The sequence below is a fragment of the Pan troglodytes genome, chromosome 4, assembly GCF_028858775.2.
Source record: "Pan troglodytes isolate AG18354 chromosome 4, NHGRI_mPanTro3-v2.0_pri, whole genome shotgun sequence".
Taxonomy (NCBI): domain Eukaryota; kingdom Metazoa; phylum Chordata; class Mammalia; order Primates; family Hominidae; genus Pan; species Pan troglodytes.
In genome coordinates this window covers 52,474,869-52,494,789 of record NC_072402.2, presented here as the reverse complement: position 1 = coordinate 52,494,789, position 19,921 = coordinate 52,474,869, and the positions used below count along the sequence as shown (strand labels likewise).

The window sequence follows — 19,921 nt, the reverse complement described above, 5'->3', positions numbered from 1 at the left end:
AAGTATCAATGACAAACATAGGCACAACCCTGTGCCTCCACATAAAAGAACCAGTCCAACTAAATCCAGGCCCTCTTTTTTTTCATGGCTCAGTGAAGAACTATATCTATGTCTCTTATCTCAAAGAAGCAGCTGGTGCTGTCAATCCCATCTAGGCCAATCCATCATTGACTGAGTAGCCTTAATCCATCATTGACTGAGTAGCCTTCTGCAGCTTGCAGCAATGGCCCCACCTCAAATTCTTCTACAGAGAGTGGTGTTAAATTGTTTTCTTTTTAACATAGAGCTATTAATAATGACCTATAAGGGTTTTTTTAACCTTATACAAAATTCAATACTCTAATTGTTGAAAAAAGGCAATAAAGAAGAATAAAAAGGCCAAAAAACCCACAATGATATCAGAGTGAACATTTGGTGATGCTGTCTTTGACCCTTCTTTAGAGAAACGTGAGCTCCTCGGAGGGCAAAATAACCCAGGGCTCCCTGAGCCTACTGAGTGCTGAGGAAGAGCCGATCAGAAAAAATAAATAAAATCCACACAAAGTCCTCATGCTGTTCCACTTGAATAGAAAATGATACAGAGATGAGAATAGAGAAAGCACATGGCAAAGCCTAGTAACCTCCAGCCCTACTAAACAGAAAATGCAGAGATTCACCACAGGGCAACTCCATACAGCCACTCTGGATGCCATTTTGCTAATTGTGTTTGCTATGACACCAAGCACCGCTTAGCTGGGCTCCCAGAGTGTCTCCATAATGCAATCACTTGCCAGGAGCTAGAGTGATTTTTATTTGATATCCATACAAAGCAGAAGCAAATGAATTACCATAATGAGAAGCAACATAATGATGTGGAGATGTACAAACTGCCATTGTGTTTAATAACAACAAAGCCTTCCCTTTTGAATTAGATTTGCAGAAAGATTCTTATTGAAGCATCATTGTACTGAAACCAAGTTGTTTGGAAAACACACACACACACACACACTCCAAAGCATTTCAGCCCTGTGATTACTGGAAAGGTTGTTAGGAGAATTTTTTTTCTTCAATTTTTATTCTCAGTAAAATCAACTTAGTTGTAGCACTACCCAGCTGCAATTTGTGAAGTAAATGGCAAAGCTAAATGTGCCGAAACCCAACATGTTCCCTGAGCAACAAAGGGATTGAAGGCAAATGTTACAGTGTTATTGACAACACTAGTAATGCTTGTATAAGCATCTGCTTCATAAAGGGGAGAAAAACCTACGTTATAAACAAAAGGAGTTTCCAAATGAGCCCTGCCTCCTGAAATTCTGGCTTGAATTTGAATTTTCACTTCGTTTAGAACAAACTTCCTCTTTTTACCTTTTCCATCCAAAATAAAAAATTCTCTGATTTACATTCTGGAAACTTCCCCATAACCAAGTCCTCTATGTTTTCTTCTCTCTCTTAAATGATTGCCTATATTTTCTGATATTTACCCTTTGTCCACCATTTGATTTTCAACAATAGATGAAGACACCACTGAATAAACATGCCATTAATTTAAACCTGTTTCCATGATTATCATGAGCAACTTGTCGTCTTCTCAGACTGAGAGTCCACTGTGTGACTAGCATGTGTCTCACTCCCACCCAGTCCCACCCTGGGCCTTTCAATGTCACCATCTATATCTATTCAAATACAACATCCTGGTTTCACTGATGCACAAACCCAGAGCCAAACTGTGGCCTGCATTAGATTGAACTACACTTGCGAAAAATCTGAAGTGGAAAATTAACAGAGCTAGAAGTCAGGAGCCTTAGGCCCTGGGTCCAACCCATCACTGTCTGTGATGGTAGGTCATAAATTTCTTTGTGTATGTCTTAGTTTTCCCAGCTGTAAAATAGGCGTAATATCTGCTCCATCCATGGAAGTGTCTTGAGAATCACATCATAGAGGTGGTCTCAAGAATCGAATCATATTCAAGTGTTTTTTCATCTGTTATTACTATGCTCATGAGAGAAAAGAAATCTTTTAGTAAACCCAAAATCATCCAGAGAATCATATCATTTCTAATGATCTATATTTTGGTTTTTGTCATTTTATCATCCAACAAATATTCATTGAGTTCCTGTTTGATCCAAGGTATAAGCCTCAGTTCTGTTGAAATATGTATATATCATGATGTCTGAAGGAGGCTATAAACAGAGAGAGAAGGAACACCCACAGAAAAAAACCAGCTAGAAATAGACTCCACACCTAAATAACAAATGGGAGGCAGAATAACATAGTGATTTAAGGCACAGGCCTTAATATCATACTTTCTGGGTCTAAATCCTAGTTCAGTCATGCTAGGATGACATGAATAGCAATGTGAACATGAGCAAGTTACTTCACCTATTTATGCTTCAGTTTCCTCATCTGTAAAATGGGGATAATAATAGTATTTATCTAATAAGCTTGTTGTGGGGAGTAAATGTGTTAATATACTTTGTTCTGTCATTCTTAGAACAAACAATGCCTGGCACATACATAGGACATACTTAATGTTAGCTGAAAATATAGAAGACACCTTGAGGTACAATAACTGAGAGGGAAAGAGAGCACTAAAGGTCAAGAGTGGCTCAGGATTCCTGATGTAGGATTTGAAGGTTAGAAAGTGGGGGAACTGTAACCAGTTTCTCTAGATGGGGTAGGAGCTTGTCTCTGTGTACCTCTTCATGGCCAAAAACTGGAGTGGGCAAAGAGGCCATATTTCAAAGCTGCCTGCAGATTTTCTGTTTCTCTAGAGAATGAGGTATGAATTTACCTTTGAAAGCATATTGCCTTTTTTGGAGGGAAAAAAAAAACACTTAATGAGCTTTTGGGTCCTACAAAGATGTCTGAATATATTATTACTGAAATTACAAAGTCCTTGACAATTAGCAGCTAAGCTGCCTTGTGCAATAATGCTGAGACCATCCAGTCAGGCTTGCATGAAATGCACAGGACTCTACCTATAGACAACTAGAGAGGAAGGGAGGGAGAAAGGGAGGCAGCGACAGAGTGAGAAACTACTGTAGTCAAAAAGTGTGGGCACTTGTGCCTCAGGAGAGGCTAGGAACTGAGATTCTGCTCCTCTCTCCTCAGCTTCCGGTCTCCATGCCTTAAACAGCATGAGCATCTCTCGGTGGCCACTGGAATTCTGAAGTGAAAATAAACTTTAGACCCAGGACAGCTACTTCATCTGATGTTCTGCTAAGGAAATGGGAATCTACTCCAGACTTGAAGGGTCAGCAGGTTCGGGTAGACTTGCTGAGAAAGCTACATCCATCTGCAATGTAGCTCTCCTCCAGGTGGTTTCCAAGGTTAATTTCTTGCACAGATTTTGCCTTACACCTAGCACCTAATCCCCAGGAAAGATCTGGCTCCACTGTACAAAGATAGTTTTTATTGTGGGTAGAATTTATCCGAGCATATTACATTTATGGAGGGAGAGGGGCCAGGGAAACTAGGCATGAGAGTAATAGAAGAAGCTTTCCTTGACCCCATCTTTTGGGAGCTCGTGGGCTGTGACCTGAACTCCAGATAGGGAAGAGACACTAAACTTCTGTCTTCAGGAGCGTAGGTACCAGGCCCCTGCAAAAAGGCTGCAGACTAGGAGCCAAGGAGAGAGACTGAATCAGGATTCTGTAGGAGACCTTGGCCTCTGGGTTCCAGAAAGATTCATATCTAGTATCCAAAGTTAAGAGGGAAGAGGAGAACTGTATTTTAATTTCTTCTGAGATCCTTTACTTTTCAGTGCAGTATTTGTTTTTAATCATGAGGTATTTTCTAGACTATATTTTGGGCCAAGCAGAAAAGGGGATGAGGAAGGGAACAGAGCAGTCACCTAGGAAAACCAAGGTCAAGAAGATGACAGTATTCATTAGGAAGAGAATAGTTTACTGGGTCTGGCCCCAGTGCTATAACCCTTGGTTAGGAAGCTTTACATTAAAAATACTGTACTTTGGTTAGCACATGTCCTTTGCAAACACATGTTAAATCGAAGTCAGTATACATTATCCCTAAGCAGAGGAATGAGGACACCCCTCCCAGGGAAGGCAGGGCTGGGCCTTGAGAAAGGCTATTCCCAGGGTTTGCTCTTAGCCCCCTATCCTCCCACTCTCCTGGGCAATCTCATCCTCTCATAGCTTCCAGTTCCATCAACATGATGGTGACTCAATTCTCCAGCTTTGAACCTCTCTCCAGAGCTGCATTGCTCTTTTAGTCTCTTGACTTGGAAGTTCCATTAATACCTCAATGCTCCTATTGATTCTGCTGCCTAAATCTCTCTCACACCCACTCCACTTCTCTCTACCCCCACTTCCCTCTGCTAGCCAGGTCGCCATTTCTCTCTACAAGATTATCAGTTCCAAATTTGATCTTTTCCAATTCATCTTCCAAACAATGGAGGAGTTGTTCATAAAGTAGAAAGTGCATCAGGTTACTGTCCCCTTCAATACTGTCCCATTTCCTAGAAGGTGAAGTCCACATGCCTTTAAAAGGCCTATGTGAACCTCTGTGACCTGATCCCTGCATGCACCTCCACTCTAAGGCTTTGCCATCCCCCTTCTCCTGCTCCCTACACCCTTCTCCACCACACACACATACATTTCACTCCAATCAAACTGAACTTATCTTATCATGTTCATGTTCTCTCTCCCTCTAGCTTTTTACATATCCTGTTTCTTCTTCCTGGAAGATCCCAGGCAAAGCATCTGTTCACCCGGCTAACTCTCCTCCTCATTCCTCAGATGCCAGCTAAAACATCACTTCCACCAGGAAGCCTTCCAACACCACCCAGAGTCTGTCTTGTCATCAAGCAGCACACATGTGCATCCCCTTACTGCACTGACCACTCATTTTTGTAATGACATTTGATTCCTAGGAAAGAAGAACCAGTGACAGACACTAAACAACAGACAGGACTTGATGACGAATGGGATGACTGTAGAGAGAATTGTTGAACCTTCCCATTTCCTATTTTGTTTCCTTTTCGATCCCCCACACTATTTCAGGGAAATCTGTCATTATTGCCTAACTCAGATTTCATGTCAATCAGAAGATAAGAGCTACTTTATAAGCACTGTTCCTATCATGCCAGGCAATTGGCAAGAAGCTACAGAGAATGGAGCCTCTACTTGGTTTTTATTGAAGAACAGCACATTCCTGGAGACCATGTCATAAAGTGGATCATTGAAAAGCAAATTACATTTTCCCATAGGAACAATGTTATAATTAGAGGTTGTATTCCTGAAAAAGGGCTTGGCTTCATATAAATAGTAGATATGAACAAAAATGTTTCACAAAAGCAAAGATTCAGTAGCTATAAATCCATATAATTGTTTAAAATAATACAATTTTCTCCAAGTATTATAAACCAGGCAGAATTAGAGGGGCATGCGTTGATTATTGAGGGACTCCAATGTACCATAAAGTGTACATTAAAATACAACTATTGTGTCATAAATTAGAACCTGGAACTAACTTTAATATAGACATTACACACTTAATTAATAATGGGAAGGCAGTGCAGTACCATGGTTAAAATGCAGCCTTGGGTACCAGGAGATCAAAACTGCAGGTTTGCCTTCTAGACTAGTGAGCTCTGTGAGGGCAGACCAGGGTAGGGACAATGCCTGCACACAGCATGGCTCAAAATAGTTTTTACAATGAACAGCCCAGGTTTGAGTTGCCACTTTGGGCAAGTAAATCACCTTCTCTGGGTCTATGTCTCTTTGTTGGTAAAACAAAGAAGCTGAACTGTGAAGCCTCTGAGGTCCCTTCCAATTTCAAAATTCTAAGACTGCCATTTTTTTGTCTTGGAATTCAGAAGTTCCTGAATGTGGTTAACTGTCACTTTGGGGAAACTCAGTGAATAAAGCCTCCAGTATTCACATCCTTGTTCAGTCCCCACAAACATTCTGGGCTTTACCATGTGAATGGATTTAGCTAACAGGACTTTACCAAGCAAGATAAAGTAGAGGCTTAAAAAGTACTTGCACACTAGGGCTTGTTCCTGTGGAGCACTCCCTGCCCCAGGTGCCATTCTGTGAGAAGGCCAAGCCTCATGGGAAGGCCAAAGGGAGGAGAACCAAGGCATTCTTGTGAACAGCCCCAGCTAAGCTCCCAACCTACTGCCAGCACCAACTGAGAGTCATATGAGTAAGGATTTTAGACATTGTAAACCAGGCGAGCCTTTAGATGACAGCAGCCCCAGCTGACACCATGTGGAGTAGAAGAACCTCCCAACTGAGCCTAGTCAGCCAATAGGTAATGAAAGGTAATAAAATAACTGTTTAAAAGCACTACATCTGGGGTGGTTTATTGTGCAGCAATAACTAACTGAAACACTTAAATGACTTAAATGGTTTTCGACTTTTGCAAAAAAATGAACTTTCCAAGGAATACTGAATAAAGTCTGTTTTTCTCTGTGTTAATTTTCCTATACCGAGAAACATTTAAAATATTTTAACTATCTTTAAATAGACTCAAAATTCTGTAGTAGTGTTCAATAAATATTTGTAGAAGATAAAGATGTTTCCTCTTCCTGAAAAATATTTTTCCTCTTTACCTTCTCTTGAGAAAGTAGAGTTGTTCAAATGCACAATCAAATAAAGGTCACGAGGAAATAATATGTGCTATTCAGTCATTCTACTTGACACTTTGTTGACAGCTCTCAGAACATTCCCTCACTACTGATAATCCACAAACGCAATTATCAAGCAAAGCAAAGACTTTAAAATAAGAGTGTAACAGAGTATCTGGTAAGGCAGAATTTTGCTTTTTCCTGAAAAAGAAATTGTTGACATTCAGAGCTAGGGAGAAGTAGGCAAATGTGTTTGATACTATGGGCTTTCTTAAATAAAAGGGAGGCGTCTTGGTACTTTGGGGCTGCTAAAACAAAACACCAAAGCCTGGGTGACTTATAAACAATAGGAATTTATTTCTCACAGTTATGGCGGCTGGGAAGTCCAAGATCAAGGCATTGGCAGATTTGGTATCTGGCGACGGCCTATATCTGGTGAAAGGGGCAAGGCAGCTCTCTGGGGCCTCTTTTATAAGGGGACGAATCCCATCCATGAGGGTTTTACCCTCATGACCTCATCACCTCCCAAAGGGCCCCGCCTCCTAAGACCTTCACTTTGTGGGTTAAAATGTCAACATATTAATGCTAGCAGGAGACATAAACATCCAGACCATAGCAGGATGAGACCCCCAACCTCCCTCTAGGAGATTCAAAGTTATTAAAACCCGTCAGGATATACCTGATCAAGGATCAGTGGCAAACACAATGAGACTACTCAACTAAAATCAACATGGGAATAGAAAGAGACTGAGTCAGGGGCCATCCCCTGTATGAAGTCAGTCAGTCAGAGGAAGAGTGGCTCTGGACACCTATATTGTGCTCTGAGAAAGCGACCGGGTGGGTGAATTTTTTTTTCAATCCATGAAGTTGAAGTGCCTGCTCAAATTTGATCTGAAATTCCCCTGACCAGTCATGGATGAGAGGTGGAGAACGATCTTTCCTCAGACCTTGAAGGACTAAGCTGGGAGAGGGACTCCACTGGAGCCCCAGGCATCAGCCACTTTCCTTAGACATTGCCACACTGAGATCTCAGGAATGATGAGTCAAGGGGCCCTTTGACTACTCTGGTTTCTCTGTGCCTGCATTTTTGTGATGCATTAACCCAAGCAGAAGCAAATTTCCAGTGGCAGTTATAACACGCTCTCACCCCTAGGATCACATCTGAGCTCTAGATATAACAGCAAAGATCCAGCCTTAGAAAATCAAGGCTCCTAAAGATTATCATAGAAGGGTGGAGCCAGGGAAGCAGGACATTCTGATGGATGAGGCAGCTTAAGACATTTAATAGGAATCCTAAAAACAGATGTGGTCTGATTGCATATCAAGCAGGTAAAGCAGATTGTGTCCATTTGGGGCACTTCAAAACATCTCTCAGAATATCTAAGTTGGGCATAAGACATAGGTGATATTTAGTGAATGTTTCTATGTGCCAAGCACTGTTCTAGGTTTTCAACTATATTATTCATTTAATTCTCACAAATAATTATGAGATATGTATTTTACAGAAAGAAAGCTGAGGCACAAAAAAGTAACATAACTTTCTCCAGGTTACCAACTACTTAGCAGTGAAGCCAGAATTCAGACCCAACCATGCCCTGAAATACTAATCCATGTTTCCTCTCTCTTGACATCCCAAAGGTTGCTGCTTTGCCCCACTGAATTTTAGAGCAGAGGTCCCCAACCTTTTTGGCACCAGGGACTGGTTTCGTGGAAGACAACTTTTCCATAGACGGGGGAGAAGAGGATGGTTTTGGGATGAAATTGTTCCACCTCACATCATCAGGCATTAGTCTCATAAGGAGCATGCAAACTACATCCCTTGCATGTGCAGTTCACAATAAAGTTTGGGCTCCCATGAGAATCAGAATCTCCCCTGATCTGACAAAAGGCGGAGCTCAGGCGGTAATGCTCACTCCCCTACCGCTCACCTCCTGCTCTGTGGCCCGGTTCCTAACAGGCCATAGACCGGTATAGGTCCGTGGCCTGGAGGTTGGGGACCCCTGTTTTAGAGGGCATATCACTAAGGAAGCTTTCAATGGACAAGAAGGTGAGGGAGAACCGTCTATAGCTAATGCTCTTTAACAATTATCTCAGGGACCTGCTTTCTCTGTATCTTCCATTATCATTTAATTACTAACTAAATAATCCTACCAAGTGAGGATAAAGTCTGTTTTTAGCACCAAACCAAGCCAAGGACCATAAACCACCTGTCAACACCCTCACTAGAACTTGTCATGATATCACACGGAAGATGAAATCAGTGCTTTTGGTGTGTAGTCCTGCTGTGTAGACAGAGCTCAGAACTCCAGCTTTCCAGTTTCTCCTGGCCTGATTCATTTTGCCTAGCTCTCTGAAATGTAGTTCCTGACATGCTTTGGGCCCTGCATGTATATTGTTATTATCAATTAGTGGCAGTATTTGCTATTGATATAGCACTTCATATCTGTAAGTCCTGTCCTTTGGGTCTTTGTGCATGGCTGGTCTTTACAGCCACAGATATGTTTGCACTGACATCACCTTCCCAGGATTATTCCTATGGGTTAAATGATTTGCTTATGGCAATTGCAGAGGAACGTGTTACAGAATACAAGATGAGCAATAAAGAGGAAAGAGAGGAAGGGTATAGCCTAACTGTTTAGGGTCCAGTGAAAAGCTCAGAGAGCCAAGCAACTTGATTTTACTTGCTTCTATTTACAATCATAAAAGTATTATTATTAATGATGCTGTTTTACATTTTATAGCTCCTTTTCAACTTGAATGATCCCAAAGGGTTTTGCAAACTACATGTGCGTAGTTTCACTGTCTTCACATGGTCATTGCTCTCTCTTCCCTCTCAAGAAGCCTCTTACTAACAACAGCAGAAGCAGTGATGTTAGCAATAGCCAACAGAAAAAGGTAAAATGTAGGCATTATAATTTCCCCCTACTCTGCTTAGCGTTAGAAAGGAGCTAATCTTTGCCCCAGGATCCATTCTATTTTCTAGGCAGAAAAAGGTGGTGACGTTGGCTCAGCATCCATTGGTGAAGGCTGAGTTCCTGCCTATTTGCACCACCGGGGACAATTAGAGCAAAATGAAACCGCAAACATCAATAGGGGTAAGGCTGAAAAGAATTCCAGCTAGATCTTAAGATTTGCTCCTGTTTGTTACAGTGAAATATGGATTTTAATGCCCTAAAGACACTAAAACCATAATGCCAACTCTAAGAATGTGAAACACAACAGAAACAGAGGGTAAGGTCTAAAGTATGAAATTTGGAAGAGATGAAGAGAAGGTTGAAATAGAAAAACACGGATGTGTGTGCTGTGGAAGCAGAAAAGTCTCAAGGCTAATAGCCACATTAACAACACTGAGCGAGCATCAAATTCCAAAGCCCCCAAGCCCCAAGCCCCAGAAGCCCAAGAACCTTGCTGAGAGCATGCAGTCTTTGGGGCCTGCTTCTCATTTGTTATTAAGCCTGGCTCTCTCTGTGGAGCCAGAATCCATTTCTTGAGAATCATGATCATCTGCTTGAATTAGAAGAAGGTTTTTACTTACCTGGAAATTCTAAAGGCTGTATTTGGTTCAGAGGAGAAGTTCAAGAAATATGGGTTTCTTTATTCTTTTCTCCACCTTAAAAAAAAAAAATCAATGGGTTAGATTCCACACAGTAGTGCTGTACTTTATTCCTAATTATTTTAATTATTTAATAAGTATTTTTATTCCACTTACCACATGCCAGACACTGTTCTAAGTGCTTAGCAATATCACTCATTTAATTGTCATAACAACCCGGAGAGATAGGGACTACTCTTTTACAGATGAGGTAACTGAGGCACAGAGAAGTTAAGTAATTTGCTTAAGGTCACACAGCTAATGAATGCTGAAGCCAAGATTCAAATTCAGGGAATCTGACTTGTCTCCATGTTTTTACCACCGTGCAATGCTGCCCTTCTTATATATGGCAAATTATGCTTGCAATTTATGAGGGGCAGTTTTCAGTAAAATACCAAGAAAATATTACCAAAACAAAAGGCAATGAGAACCTACAATTTAAGTAAATGGATGTGCCTACATATATTTTTATAGATTGCTTCCATCAAAATCTTGTATAATAAAGCATTACCTTATTAACCTTAAATTCTAGATTCTTTCCTCCTAAAGGAAGGAGTCATGCATTCATAAGCAGTGCTTCATTTTTGTCTTCACAAATGCTTTCTGGCTTCAAAGTATTGGAGATCTCGGGGAAAAGAAGAGTTTGGTCTACACAGGAGGGTAATGAGAACTTGGGTTCAAATCCTGGCTTTGCCACTCATTTGTATGGCTTTGAGCAAAATTCTTAATTTTTTTGTGCCTCAATTTCCTGGTCTGTAAAATAGGTGTGATAATGTCACCTACCTCGTAGGTTGTTGTGAGAATTAGCTTAGATAATATGTGCAAAATACTTAGAGAGCCTGGCGTAGAATGAGTACTCTGTAAAACCGACCATTACATTGGGAAATTTGGCAGTAGAATATAATGAGAAGTAAATAGAAGACTTAAAACTCATAGAGCCAGTCTCTCCTTTCTGTTAGTTCTCTGGGCAAACCTGTATGTGGCTCCTATATCTATGAGGGTAGCAGCAGAGCCCGCTCAGCTTTGAGATATTACCTGCAGTTTCATTTCTGAAATCCTCGCCCCTGACCCCAGAGGGCCAAGCTCAGCCAAGCCCAACCCCTGCACCCCTCCCTGTGCATTGTACAGGCTCAGCACGGGGCTACACTCACCGCAGGGCGCCAGAGGCCGATCTGCTACTTAGGCTGCCAGTATGGCAACTGTGAGGGGCTGTTGGCTTGGTCTGGAAAAGTGGGAGGGAACAGAGTATGGGCAGGAATCAGCCAGTGGGACCCGGGTATCTGGGAGGAGTTGCACTAGTCCTGCCCAGGGACTGCACCTGTGGTGTGTCTGCCCCTCTGGGGAGCTGGTGACAAAACCCAGCTTGACTCTGAGGCTCTGAGAATTGCTGTTTCCACTTTTGGTTGCCTGCTTATCATTTCCTTTTGCTTTTTAATTACATAGATGATGTATTCTTGTTGAGGAAATAGATGCAGTAACAGTGGAAAAGATGCAGTAATACAGTGAAAGCAAGCCCTTCCTTACCCCTCTCCTTTATCACACTTTCCAAAAAACCCAGTTAGCATTATGGAGAATTCCTTATCATTCCAGACTTTTGTATGCCTTTGCTTACACACATACACACACACACACACAATGTCCTCTTCTTACACAAAAAAGTAAACGGAGGGATCATACGGTTTTACAGATTTTTGCCCCTTGTTTTTTCTTTTAACTTAATATCTACCACAGAAGCCTTTCCAAGACAGAATACACAACTCATTTTTACAAACTGCATACTCTTCCATTGCACTGAATTCCTAATTTTACTTAACCATTGCCCTCATAATAGTCCTTTTGGTTTTTGTTGTTATTGCCGTAGTTTGGTTTTGTATTATCCATCGCACTCAGTGCTCCTGTGAAAATCTTCATATATATGTACAAGTATTTCTACAAGAATCATTCCTAGAAATACAATTGCCAGGCCATACATGTATGTACTTTTAAAAAAATATTTTCATAGCTGCTCCAAATTGAGAAGAACCATTTCCTAAATAAAATGTAAACTCTTGTTAGAATTGCTGTCAAAATGAAAAAGATGACTGACAAAAATTTTACATTTCAAAGACAGAACATTGATGAAAATCTCTTTGTTTTAAAGATGATGGTTTTCTTATTTTAAATAAAATCTTTTTAAATTCATAAGGCATATACTATTAAGATATACCATGAGGCAAACCACATTTTGTAAATGAAAGCTTAGGAGATCAGTCAAAGAAAGACAAAAGGAACCAGTTCCAACGTCTGTTGCTCAATATTGGTGTCTGTTCAAACGTTAGCATTGTCAGCCTCATATTTCTCTGCGGTGGTTTTTAGTTACTCTAAAAGGCTGTTTAAGCACCCAACAGACTTGAATCAGATTTTCTGGGCCTGTGGCTTGGGCAACTGAGTTTAGAATGTTCCCAGGTGATTCTAAAGTACAATGATGCTGAGAACCACAGCTACAGAGCTTGCTAATTTTATAATTTCTGAATTTTTAGCAAAAAAAGTAATGCAGCCATTCAGTGGCATTGCAATAATAAATGAACACTTAAAAGGAAGTTATAAGTGTAGAATTTTCTGAATTTTAAATTGATTAAATTTACAAAAAGAAATGCATTTCTAATATTTTTTTATTTTGTTGAATTAATCATCATGTGAAACAGTTGCTCACGACTAGGAGTATTTGCAAAAGGCAGATGTATGGCTCTAGAGAAACCAAATAATAGGATAAGCTGGAATATGGAAGAAGGGATAAAAGGACAACAGATGGAACCAGGCAGGGTTAATACATATAGTGTTAATGAAGTAGAAGTTTTTGAAGCCCAAAGTCATGGAAAAAGTCTTTAGAAGGCCAGAGCTTTCCTAGCTTCAGTTTTTAGGAATACATCGGCACTGCCCAATAAAAGGCAGATAACAAGCCTCAGTAAATTATTATTATTATGGTGATAGTGAAACCACATCATAAGCGATGAAAAAATAATAAAAGAAGAGATTATCAGCACAGGAGGAGGTCAGACCTGCAGCCAGCACCAGTTCATGTCAAAGCCAGCAACAATTCATAAAGTCATAAAAGGTAATTGTGGAATAGGGACTTGGGAAAGACAATTACAGAATTAAAACCCAGGCCCTCTCCTGCATAGGGTACGGATGGATGAGGTGTCCTTTACCTTTTTCTGCCACTAGAATCTTTGTGTCAAATGAAAGTCAACTACTTTACACCCACAAAGAAGACTTTATGTCAAAGTGTGCAGTATAATTATGTAATTTTATAACAGCTAATGAACACTCAATATTTCAAGTCAGTTTGACGATAGCCTGCCACTGTCTCTCACAATTCCTAGGTGATTCAATGTTTAGCACTCTGTTTTCTAATTTTCTTACAATACTATGTTCTAAACTTCCACCCCTTTTGTTAAGACTAGAGTATGGGTATGATGCTTGGAAAACTCGTTCCATTAAAAATCCAGAGGTGAAGTCCATCACATTTAAAGAGTGGAACAGCACTTGGAATCCTAAAACTAGAAAACAACATTCAAGACAAGAAAGTAGATGATAACCCCCTGGGTTTCAGAATCCCTGCTGCTGCATCAGGTCCAGGTCCCAGGGCTACAAGAAGGGACAAATGAGGAGCTTATCAAAGCCATTCAATTGAATTTGAAGAATTAGCCCATAACCTGACAAAGGATTTTGTGTGATAGTAAATAAAATAACATAAAATAGTAACATCTGACCAGGTGCAGTGACTCACGTGTGTAATCCCAGCACTTTGGGAGGCTGAGGTGGGCAGATCTTTTGAGGCGAGGAGTTTGAGACCAGCCTGGCCAAGAGGGCAAAACTCTGTCTCTACTGAAAAAAAAAAAAATACAAAAATTAACCAGGCATGGTGGTGTGAACCTGTAGCCCCAGCTCCTTAAGAGGCTGAAGCAGGAGAATCTCTTGTACCCCGGGGGTCAGAGGTTGCAGTGAGCCAAGATCACACCACTGCACTCCAGCCTGGGTGACAGAGCGAGACAAAAACAAAAGAAAAAGTAGCATTCAACCTCCAGCTATGACTTTCCAAGACCACCTAGACAGTGGCAGAAGCCCCTGACTAGGAGATAGAACACTCCTGCTTAAATTTCCTTCAAGCACATGTGTTGTGTATTGGCCTTGACATCAGGATGTCAACATAGTAATTTCAATGGTGAAATCATACTTACTGGTTTCCCTGGGGTGTTTTTAAAATCTCATGGGCTTCTGTACCCATCGTAAAACAAAATTCAGATTCATTGTTTTTTTAATAAATATATATTAAATCACTTTGCTATTATCTCGGAAGCAAAATAAGAATAGGGCAAGAATGTGATAATCCTACCACAAAAAGGCTGAGAATTCCTGAATTCGGAACAGTAAGCTATCATTTCAGAGAGCACGAAGGTTAGACTTCTTCAACGGAGAAAGCTGCCTAGAAGGATGTACATAGAAAGAAATGCGGAGAGTAAAGCTACACAGGGACCTGCTTTAGGGAAAGAAACAAGGTGACTTGCAGGAGGAAGAAAAGTATCATGGAAGAAGCAGAGAGCTTTAAAGGTAAAAACAAAGGTGATTCTGATGCATAAAAGCAGGAGGGAGCCCATAGCACACATGTAGTAAAAGTCTGTTAGAACATTTACTAAGAAACAGAGAAAAGAAAACAAGGCAGGGAAATGTCACATGGCATACATTCTAGACAATTTAGCTACGCTATTTTTGTCTCGATTTTTCATTTTTAATTCAAGGGACTTCAGCTTCATTGTGGTGAGACCTGAAGAGAAATTAAACTGACATTTGGATCAAAAAAATTGTAACAAACATGCACACAGAGATGGTTTCTGTCCCCTAACCAGTGCTCCATACTGGCTTCAGCCATGAGGCCACTATGGCTCTACAGTTGTTTGCAAAGAGTTGCTGGACTACTGCCCCACAAAGACAATGGGTTTTGATTAGTTGTTTTTCAGTTGTTTGTTTCTGTATTTTGGCTAGCCATAAGGCTGATTCGTATATTTACCAACATTAAGATCTGGATTGAATTTCCACCTCCATCCTCACTCAGTCTTTCAGCATTTCAATATGCCCACGTGTGCTGGCCACCTTTCAGGTGAGAGCCTATCTGTTAGTACAAACCTTTCTGACTTTCAAGCCAGATTCTCGTTCAAGTTTTTTGCAGGCTGAAAATGGTAATTAAAATATGAGTTAGGGGAAAGAATGGGAAGAAGGCAGGCTGCTCAGGATTCGCATTTTGCCCATCTCCCTTTAGTGTCAAATACTATACATTTACAAACCTCTTCTGTCTGTCTGGATGAGGAGGGAAAGAGCAGCTATACATTACCAACCTGGACCAATTAAGAGTAGCACAGAAGTAAACTGCTGGGCAGATGAGAACAGCTGGGCCGAACATAATGTACTTCCTTTCTCACCTTGTGTGGGTTGCCCTTCCGGGGTCCTTGTATTTCAGGAATGGTGGAGTCCCGCGTGTTGATCCCTACTTGGTTGCTAGCACAGCCAGCCAGTTTTTAATGGGGAAAGACACAAGAGGGACTCACAACTATTTCAGCCTTTTCCTCAAAGTGAACATTCTTTTTTTTCTTTCCTTCTGCATTATTGTGCCACGGTACTTTAAACTTTTCCCATCATTAAGCCTTCTGAGTGAAATTTTGAACTGATTAATGTGGCATTTTCCACTAAACTGTTTCAGGAAATGTTGCACCTTACCAGTGGGATGCTTTTGAATAATGTAATCTCCTTAGTATAATTAAAACTAAGTTCTGAAGTTACTACCTTTTCTCCCTGGAGGCACTCATCAAAATGTCAAGTGTTCCTTCTAGTAGAACTGCAATCCCATAGTACAAACAAATATATTACCCATTGCTCCTCACTAGCAAGAGGCCCTTGCTGGATTTTTTTTTTTTTTTTTTTTTTTTTTTGTCACTTCATTTCGAACCTGTGCAAGCAGCATAAGAAATATGATCACCAAAAGCCACTGGACCCTCGTACCCTGAGCCGTGTTCTATACCAGCTGCCTGGTTTGCATTTACTAATATTCCTTTCGAATACTTGTCTTCAACTGATGAACTTTTTGTTGTCGTGTTGTTATTTATGCATAGAAAACAGCGTGGATCTAAAAGTCATTTGTTCTCCTAGAGCTTTCTATTTAGTTTAAAAGGAAAAAAAAAAAAATCGGAATGCAACGCCCTCTTCTGGCTGAGAAGCATTTAGATAACTATGCAGACCTGAGCGGCATTTTGACCAAGTTTTTAAAGACTGCTTGGTATATAGTGAGTGATAAATGAATAATCGGCATTATTGTCAAAGTTTGCAACATTATTCCCCCTTGGGACAGGACAAGGTCTGGCCTCAGAGGGCCAGTCCCAGCTGCCCAGCTTTTAGGAGCTCTGGAGGAATTAAGTGAGTGGACCATTCCCCAGCTAAGCAGAAAGGTGATAAGAAACGGTATCAAGAGTCCCGTCCCTCTCTGGAACAAACATTCAATCCAAGACAAGGGTAAGTTCATTCTAAAGGCTTAGGAGATTTGTTTTTGAGTAGATGTCAGAGAAAGCCTATATTCCTTGCTAATTACTGGCTTTCTCTAGAAAAATCAGAAAGGGTATCAAAGGTTTCCAAATGCAAGCCTATTATTTTCTTATGAATGTAACCACCCTAATTATTTTGCTTTCCCGAGATCATATTAGAGTCTACCCTGGAACCTACATCTGCCTTTGAGGAGCCCTATCCCCAAATAAGGTGGCCCTGCCAGTCTCCATCTGGGAAGCAGGTGGGAGGAAGTGACAAAGGAAAGCGCAGGCATTTGGAGACAGAAGGAGCCCAGCAGGACTTTGAAAGAAAAATATTCAGTGCTGGAACATGCTTCTTACCAAATAATGTTTTCACTCTCTAGAAAACATGCTTCTTTCCAGTCTGAAGGCCAGGCTGGCTGCCACTTCTCTCCGCCTGCCAACTAGTCATTAGCAAACAATGAGCAACCCAGTGACTACAAAAGAAAAAGGAAATAGGCATGCAGCAGCACAAGGTAATGACTGCTGAGTGTCTGGAGGATAAAGTATCCAAGTATCAGGCTGGAGGCTGCCCTCTTCATGGGGAGCTTCAGGATGGGGGAAAAAGGGAGGTGGGGCACAGCTGAGGAATACAGTCTGCGGCTGGCTAGGGAGGAGCCTCGAGATGGGTATACTTGGGGAGGCTTGGGACACATTCATCCAGGGATGTGTGCAGCTGAGGGCGTGCACAGCTGTGGTCATGGCTGGCACAGGATATTTCCTCTACCTAGCCCATGGTGGGAATGTTTGGAGTGAATAATTCAAGAAAGTCATTTCCAGAACACCCAAGTTGAAGGTCTTTGAGTGACAAGTATCAGAAACTCTCTTTAACTTGAGCAAAAACAGGAATTTATCAGAAAGAATCCTGAAGTGCCTCATAGAACCAAAGGACAGGAATTATGCAGGGGCTGGGCTGCTTGTGTATCTGGAGTCAGGAACTAAAAAGCAGTTAAGAAACCAGCCCTTACTGCCTGCTTCACCCCCACCCTCCAGCGCCACATGGTTTCTCGACTCTCTCCTTGCACTGTTTCACTTTTGTGTCCTCACTCTAGCATCTGCTTAATGTTTATATGATCAAACATGGTGGCCACAGCCCCAGAGTTTAATTGTCCTCAGTTCAAATATGCCATAAAACTGAATAAACTATTCATTCCAATTCCAAATTTCCAAGAGAGACCATTTGCTCCACACTATTTAGGTTCCTCTGTTTTCTAAGCAACCATGTGATATAATTTGGCTGTGCCCCCACCCAAATCTCATCTTGAATTGTAGCTCCCGTAATTCCCACATGTCGTGGGAGGGACACAGTGGGAGATAACTGAATCATGGGAGTGGGTCTTTCCCGTGCTGTTCTCATGAGAGTGAATACATCTCATGAGCTCTGATGGTTTTGTAAAGGGGAGTTGCCCTGCACATGCTCTCTTGCCTGCTGCCATGTTAGATGTGACTTTGCTCCTCCTTGCCTTCCATCATGATTGTGAGGCCTCCTCATGTGGAACTGTGAGTCAACTCAACCTATTTCCTTTATAAATTACCCAGTCTCTGGTATGTCTTTATTAGCAGCGTGAGAACACTCATACACCATGATAAGGTAAACTCATGTGCTATGGCATGGCAATGGGGATTCATCCCTATGCATGGGAGACAGTTCTCAGAGAAGGTGTTATGGACTGGGAAGAAGGTTCAATAATAAAAACACACACTCACATTGACTCTCAATGATCTTGAAGCACAGCTGAAATGGTTTTATGAAATGGCAAAATAAGGAGAAAATTTTTGGAAAAAAAAATTCTTAGAACATTTTCTGTTTCTGAAGACTTTCAAAGGTAGGGGGAGAGAAAAGGGTACCAAATCATATTTTATGTATAGTAGAAAAGATAACTAATTTGGAAGCTAGAAGATCTGACAATTGCTCCTGGTTCCACCAAACTGGCTATGTGAACAAGTTATATAACCTCTTACCATAGTTTTCTCATTTACAAATAAGAAATAACAGTAGTTGCCCTGTGTATGTCATAGGGCTATTTTGTAAGAGGGGATGTACTGTACTGCAGTACCTACAGAGGCATGGGGATGAAGCAGAGTTTTGGTGTTCCATGGCTAATAATTACAGGTCACATAGAGATTCAGGGTTATATTACTCCTGGATGCAAGAAAGAAAAACAATGGAATTGCACCAATCACCATCAGCCTTACCTGCAGGACTCTGGAGGAATTCAGCTGTAAATTCTTAGCTAAAATCTGACAGAGCTAGAACACTTGCTGAGGAAGCACTTACAATTAATAATAAAAATGATGCAGAGAATATTCTCAGTGAGTGAAATAAGGAAGCACCCACTGTTGTTCACTGGGTCAGAAACGTGGCAGATCCAGGACTGGCTTGTTGGGCATGACCCTTTGTTCAGCAGAGTGATTCAGTGGGGCTTAAGTGATGTTTTACTAAATTAAGTCAAGGCTGAGTACTCCCCACCACCCACCAATGGATGTGGAGGGGCAGGGGCAGGGTGGCATCTGCCCAGCCCCTGGAAATTCAGCTGACCTGCTGGCTTGGTGTCCCCTTCCTCCCTCAATCTTCCTCATGCATCCCTTCTTGACATTGCACCCTCAAAGAAGATGACCTTCCCAGCAAAATGACTGTTCTTCTGGCAAGCATGTCTGCCCAAGTTTGTTGTGAAGATATAATAAGGTAATGGATATAAAAATGCTTTAAAAACTGAACTCACTACACAAATGTAAGTTATTATAATTATTATGATTAACAATGTCATAAAAGGAAACCATTAAATCAGTCACACAAATTGGCACATGTACTCAGTACCTAAAAGTAATCAAGCAGGGAGCCTAAAAGCAATTTGATAATCTTCTCCTTTTAAGTTCCTTTTCATTAAGCTTTTGCAGGTTTGTGCATCTATAAAATCAGAAGATATATTTGGCTCCAGGCTACTGCTTTCTCAGCTTAATGAAGGAATGTCTTCTTTGATTATTTCTTATCCCAAATCCTTGAAAGGGAAAACATATGTCCATCTCTGGGACACACACCATGCTATCTACCAACTGTTCGAGAGAAATGTCAAATCAGAGCTGGCTTCTGGTTTCTTCTTTGAGATTCTTTGCATCCATGATGGGGAATGGAATTGTTGAGGAGGTGAGAGAAATAGAAAGAGATAC

At 41.1% G+C, this 19,921-nt stretch overlaps 1 long non-coding RNA gene across 2 annotated transcripts in view; it reads right to left on the bottom strand.

The window, feature by feature from the left end:
* LOC134810075 (uncharacterized) overlaps positions 1-19,921 on the bottom strand; it is a 205,794-nt gene that overhangs the window by 86,864 nt on the left and 99,009 nt on the right. For both annotated transcript variants that reach the window (XR_010157228.1, XR_010157227.1), the window contains exon 3: positions 10,107-10,181. This is a non-coding gene — a long non-coding RNA (uncharacterized LOC134810075). The remainder of the gene's footprint in view (positions 1-10,106; positions 10,182-19,921) is intronic.